Here is a 6,213-nt window from a genome sequence, read left to right as displayed (position 1 = left end):
ATGTAAAACCATTCCGAAGGCCAGTCCTTGGACGCCTTCTTTGGGGTTCCGGATAGGTATCCGGTCCCGGCGATGAGCCATACTTTGGCTCCGCCCACTTGGTATATGGACCCCTCTTGAGAACGGGGCACCAGGCAGAATAACCTCTTCCACAGCGCGAAATGAGCCTCAATGCCTAAAAATAACTCGCAAAGGGCGACAAAACCCGCAATATTCAATACGGAGGCGGGCGTGAGATTGTGCAGCTGGAGGCCGTAGAACTCCAGAAGCCCGCGGAGAAATGGATGAATTGGAAATCCCAGTCCCCTTATTAGATAGGGGACGAGGCACACCCGCTCTCCTTTAGAAGGATTGGGGGTGCTCTCCGCTTGTTTTCCGCCATTGTAGGTGGCGAGACCGGCTCGGACCGGGACCATGTATGCCTGAGGGAGAAATCCCTTGGCCTGAAGCGACACTAACTCGCTATGCGGGATGGTGCAACTCTCCCAGTCCCCGGGTTTGTGACTGGAGGGGCGAGGGGAGGAGCTGCGATGGCTGGTCATGTTGGAATGGACCTTTGCTGGAAGCGCTCTAATGATAACTCGCGGAAAGGAGAAGATGTGGTTTGGACCTGAATCCCCATCCTGTTAAATAGGCGGCTCGTTTATACGGCTAGGGGTGTGGATGTAAAAACGCCCCGGCTTTTCGCATTCGTTTGACACGTGGAAGACGGCCATTATTGGGCGTGGAAGCTGAGGAGGACTACATTACAAAAATCGGACATTATTCCTATAGGTACACAAGATTTGGAGAAGAACCTGCCTTGCAATGCCGAACAATCTGCGCGCCGGACTCTTCGTCATTGAAGCCTGGTTCGGGGGCTACTGAGGGAGTCCTGGATTAGGGGGTGTTCGGGTGGCCGGACTATACCTTCAGCCGGACTCCAGGACTATGAAGATACAAGATTGAAGACTTCGTCCCGTGTCCGGATGGGACTTTCCTTGGCGTGGAAGGCAAGCTTGGCGATGCGGATATTCAAGATCTCCTACCATTGTAACCAACTCTGTGTAACCCTAACCCTATCCGGTGTCTATATAAACCGGAGGGTTGTAGTCCGTAGGCAATCAACTCCATATACAACAATCATACCATAGGCTAGCTTCTAGGGTTTAGCCTCCTTGATCTCGTGGTAGATCTACTCTTGTACTACCCATATCATCAATATTAATCAAGCAGGACGTAGGGTTTTACCTCCATCAAGAGGGCCCGAACCTGGGTAAAACATCGTGTTCCCTGCCTCCTGTTACCATCCGGCCTAGACGCACAGTTCGGGACCCCCTACCCGAGATCCGCCGGTTTTGACACCGACAGTCCCTAAGTATCCTAGACACCTTAGGAGACTCAAATCACTCCTCAAGCAACCACTAATGCGATGGGGAACAAAATTGGTTAGGTTGCGGAAGTCGGTGGTGGTTATGCGGAGGTTGTGGTGGAAGCCCTAGGCAAAGATGCCAAAGTTCCAGATATTTGATGGAGTCAAATGGTGTTGTTAGTATTTTTGTGGGAAGGGGGATGTCAAGAGCTTTTCAACGAGCTAAAGAACGCAAAAATCGGACTCCGGGTGAATTAGTTATGGACAAAACGGTGAAACGCGGAAGGCTGAAGTTACAGGGGCCGGACATCCGGGTTCTGGACACCTGATGTCCAGAACCGAGCAGATTTGGTGCTCCAGGAGCTGGATGTCCGGCCGGGGACCCGGATGTCCGTCCCGATGGCCCGGATGTCCGGCCCGAGGCCTGGATGTCCGGCCCGACGATTCAAGATCTCATTTGCGGCGGAAATTTTTGAATTGGGGGCGTAATTTGATGATTCCAAGGACAAAATTTGATGGATTTCGTGGATGGAAAGTGGGGATATGCTAGATCCACTCGAAACCAAGAAAATCCATGGATCAAATCCAACAAAACTTCGTCAAACCAACAAATCACAAAAAAATTGGGGCTATTTTTGGTGGGGATTTTCGAAATTGGGACAAAATCAACAAAATTAGGCTAGAAAACAAAGAGGGGAGGCTCCGAAATCGTGATCAACGTGGCTCATGATACCAAGATGATGTAGGGTAGAACCCTAGTGGCCCGATCTTTCACGAAAGGAGCGGATCCCGCGATGAACACGAAGAACACGAGGGGGAAAACGAGGGGAACACAAGAGAACACTCAAACCAACAAGAATGACCACACATGCGCTAGATCCATGAACACAAAGAGAGATACAAGATCCAAAGTCAACAACGGACGATACAAGAGGTACCGGTCTTCTCCGTGAGGAGGTCTTGAGGGGGCCACCAAGAGGGGGTCTTGATGATCTTCTCCGCAAGGAGGTCTTGAATCCAAGGTGGATCTTCTCCGAAGAGGGGCCGCGGTCTCTCTCAAGGAGTAGATCCGATATGGATGAGCGAAACTCTATCTCATAAATGAGCTAACACAATGCTAACTCTAACTAGAAGGAGGTGGGGGAGTATATATAGTCTAAACCACGAAGGGGTAAGTGGGAAAGAGGGATACATGGGCCCTTGGCCCGTTCACACTACTAGGAAAAAGGCTACTAGCAGCGCGGGTAAAATGGCTACTAGCAGCGCAGGTACCCGCGCTACTAGTATCGCGCTACAGCTAATAGTTAGTAGTAGAGTGGGTGAAACCCGCGCTACTACTAACTTTGTTAGTGGTAGCGTGTGCCACCCACGCTAATGCTATTGCAGACCTGCGCTACTACTAATGAAGTAGTAGTAGCGTGCCTATAATACCAGCGCTACTAGTATCCTAAATACTAGTAGGGCACTTTTTTCCCAACGCTACTAGTAACAAATTAGGAATTAAAAAAATAAAAATAGATGCAGTATTCATGAATGGAGATCAGAGACACGTCCAGTGCAAAATAAATTTCAGAGAACCATCTTAACACTTGCAGTGTTCATGGATGCAACATTGAACATCTCAACTCAAAGAGATCACGAGGACGCACACAACCATCATCAAAAGGTTCGTACCTTCCCTAGCATTTCACCACCAACCTAACCAGACCACTTCCCTAGATGTATCTACAAAGCGTCGAGGTCCTTCACCTTGAGGAACTACGGACGGTGGCGTCGTCTTCCACCTCGTGACCTCCGGACGGTGGCGTCGAGGTCCTCCACCCCGGGGTCCTCCTGTGCCGCAATCACCTAGACGATAATCTATATGACGCAGTCGCGGGGCTTCACGGTGAAGTCTGCCTCCGAGTAGTTGAAGAGCATGAGTCCCATCGGGCCGCAGTAGTCCTCGTCGATCACCCTGCACCCAGTCGAGAAAGTGAAAACTTGTTAGTTCGCGCCCTCATGCAGATCCAGTAGGGTATTTTCTTCAATTATCTGTCTCTTTTACTCTATTATGAATCTTCAAAATGGAAAAACAGCTACTAAATGCATACCCTAGCTATACATGTTCATGCTATCTTCTTGTTTTGGTTTATTCAAGAAATACTAGTGTATTTGAGCTACATATGCTTGAAATATTTGACAGTTAACATCTGTTCAAAATTTATCATTTCATGGATAGGGAAATCGACAACAAAGGACATCAGAAAATTGATTCCCACCGCTCTTCAAAACAGGGAATAGGCGAAGTCTATTTTTAATTTTGATATTCCATGCCGACTTCAAGTATATATGCTAGCATGTAATCTTTGAACGTGGATCAAAATGAGATTCCAGGCTTTGTCGGCCTTACCATGATCAGTACTAAATTCTCTAGGCTGCTCAAACTTTCCCTGTAGGGACTAGGGAGCATTTCTTTCACCGGGTATCTCATTCTTAAGTTTGGGAAGAAACCTGCATCCCTTCAGATAGTTATCCATATCCTGAAGAAAAAACAGTATACATTTACAGTGACTCACAATATATCATCAAATACTGCTCAGGTTTACTTCTAAGAATAATTGTTAAAGATCATCCAATGTTTTCTTACGATCTTCGACTCTGTGAAGTAGAAGCAAAAACTGAAAGCTAAACACACACTAAAATTACCTTCATAAAATTCTTCAGATAGCGCATGAGCGATAGACAAAAAATACATACTTCAGATAGCAAGGAGCAGGCCAACAGGCAACAACATAAGTTTTTTAGCAGCGGCGACAAGTAACTACGGAGACATTGCAGGTGAAGAGATGAAATATGGATACCCTTCGTCCTCGACGAGCAGACTTTGTTGACAGTGGTGCAGGGTACGGTATTGGGCAAGCGACGCGGAGAGAGGCCTGCCTGGCCGGGGTCTAGCCGAGCTTTGCGCCGAGGATGTTGCCCATGGACACCTCCTGCACCAGCGCCGGGGTCGACGTTAGCTCTCCAGAGAGCACCATTTTAAATCGGGCAGCAGAGCATCACTGACTGGGTGCTCGGATCCAACTACCATCTACTTTGACCATCCGAACCACATGTGACAACAAGACTCATCCGATCTCTTGTCCTCTACTCAATGTCATGAGATATTAAGATCCAATGTTATTTGTCCAGGTCTGCTACCATCTACTTATACTAATCAAAAGGAAAACCAATCCACTTACGCCCAGTCTGTCAGGACTAAACTTGTACTCCTAACAGTGGGGCTGTAATATTTCCACAAGCGTAGATGCACGACGCACAAACAATAAAAATATACTTGAGAAGCCAAAATCATAAGAGGCATGGTTTAATGCATATATTAAGAAATAAAAGGTAAAAAGGATAAATTTGCCCCTAGAGTTTGTTCGTTCATGGTGGATAAACATACATAAATGAATCTACACAATCCAATTCAACAACACAGTTCAGTGGTATGACGATAAGAGCAATGGCATGCTAGACTTAGTTTATTGATGCTGCTCCCACCCACATTCAGTTTGGCGAGCAATGGCATGTTAGACGAGCGTAAACAAAACACACTGGATGTTATATCGATGACGAGGGCAAAGGATAGATGGTCAACCAGGTCAAGAAGGCACTGAATAGTTCCACTAAGATGATAGTGTGTGCATTTTGAATTGGCTGCAATTTTTATGGGCAAATAAAAAACATAGGAATTATAATTTCTGAATTCTGAATTGAAGGAGGTGAGAATCTGAAGTGGCCTTACGTCTGCGTAGGGACTGTCTAGTTCCCTGCTTTCATTTGTTCTTCCTTTTATTTTTAATAGATTTTCCCCTAGGATTAAAGCCTAGCTTTGACCAAATTCTCAATCTTAAACTCGGTCATCTGAAAATTCACTGTAAACTAATCCGACAGAAAACTTCTCCTGTATCTGTTGCTACATACAGACATAGGTCAGTACCCAACCCAATCATCCAGGACCTAATCAACGCAGCACCTGAAACAAATCCAACTAGGCTCAGGGGGTGGCCGTTAAGCCACACGACCTGAACACCAGGAACTAGATATATACTAGGCCATATCAAGAACGGGGGGCCTGGCCATGTCCGAGCATGAATCCCGGACGGATGACGGACGATTGAGGTGAGGGGGTCGAGCACGTACACATGTAGGAGGCGGGGAGTGAGCTCCGGACGGATCACGGACGATCCCCGCTCGCAGGAAAGAAAGCCAGCGGCGGCGGCAGAGGAGAGGGGAGGAGGAAAGCCAGCGGCGGCGACAGAGGAGAGGGGAGGAGGAAAGCCAGCGGCGGCGACGGATCACTAACCAAGCACCGCCCTACCCCTCCTCCGCCGCTCCAGCGCCACGGCCACGCGCACGCGGCTACGGCGGGAGCTGCAGGGGAGCAGCGAGGAGGCGAGAGTCCGCGCGAGGGAGGCGGCAGCGGTGGCTTCCATGGGGATCGGAGCGGAGGAAGGCAGGAGCTTGGGGGAGTGTTGTGCGCGGCCGGTGCTCGCCGGAACCGGCCGGCGTGGGTGGTGGCGGCGGCGAGGAGATCGTGGGGAGAGGAGCCGAGCCGGGGTGGGGTGGACCGAGGTGAGTTCGTGAGAGAGTTTTTTTAGGGATGAGAGAGAGAGTGTGGTGGGGTGGGAGTGGATCGTGCGGGGTGGACACGCTTAGTAGTAGCGTGGGAGTCTACCTGCGCAACTACTACTTACTTAGTAGTAGCGCCGGTTTTACACCCCTCGCTACTACTATGGTCTATTCCAGGGGCATTGTTCGAGACAACTTAGTAGCAGCGCGGGTTTATACCCCTCGCTACTACTATCAACTTAGTAGTAGCGCGGTTTTTATAC

The 6,213-nt window shown here is 48.8% G+C and overlaps 1 long non-coding RNA gene across 1 annotated transcript; it reads right to left on the bottom strand.

Moving 5' to 3' along the window:
• Window positions 1-2,891: 2,891 nt before the first annotated feature.
• On the bottom strand, window positions 2,892-6,001 carry LOC125541568. Its single transcript, XR_007297595.1, has 3 exons — window positions 4,195-6,001; window positions 3,744-3,873; window positions 2,892-3,308 (listed from the first exon to the last, which is right to left on the bottom strand). It is a non-coding gene; the product is annotated as an uncharacterized LOC125541568 (long non-coding RNA).
• Window positions 6,002-6,213: the final 212 nt, after the last annotated feature.

Source organism: Triticum urartu, chromosome 2 (assembly GCF_003073215.2).
Source record: "Triticum urartu cultivar G1812 chromosome 2, Tu2.1, whole genome shotgun sequence".
NCBI classification, from domain to species: Eukaryota; Viridiplantae; Streptophyta; class Magnoliopsida; order Poales; family Poaceae; genus Triticum; species Triticum urartu.
Note: the sequence above shows the minus strand (reverse complement) of the source record. Positions and strands in the feature narration are given on the sequence as shown.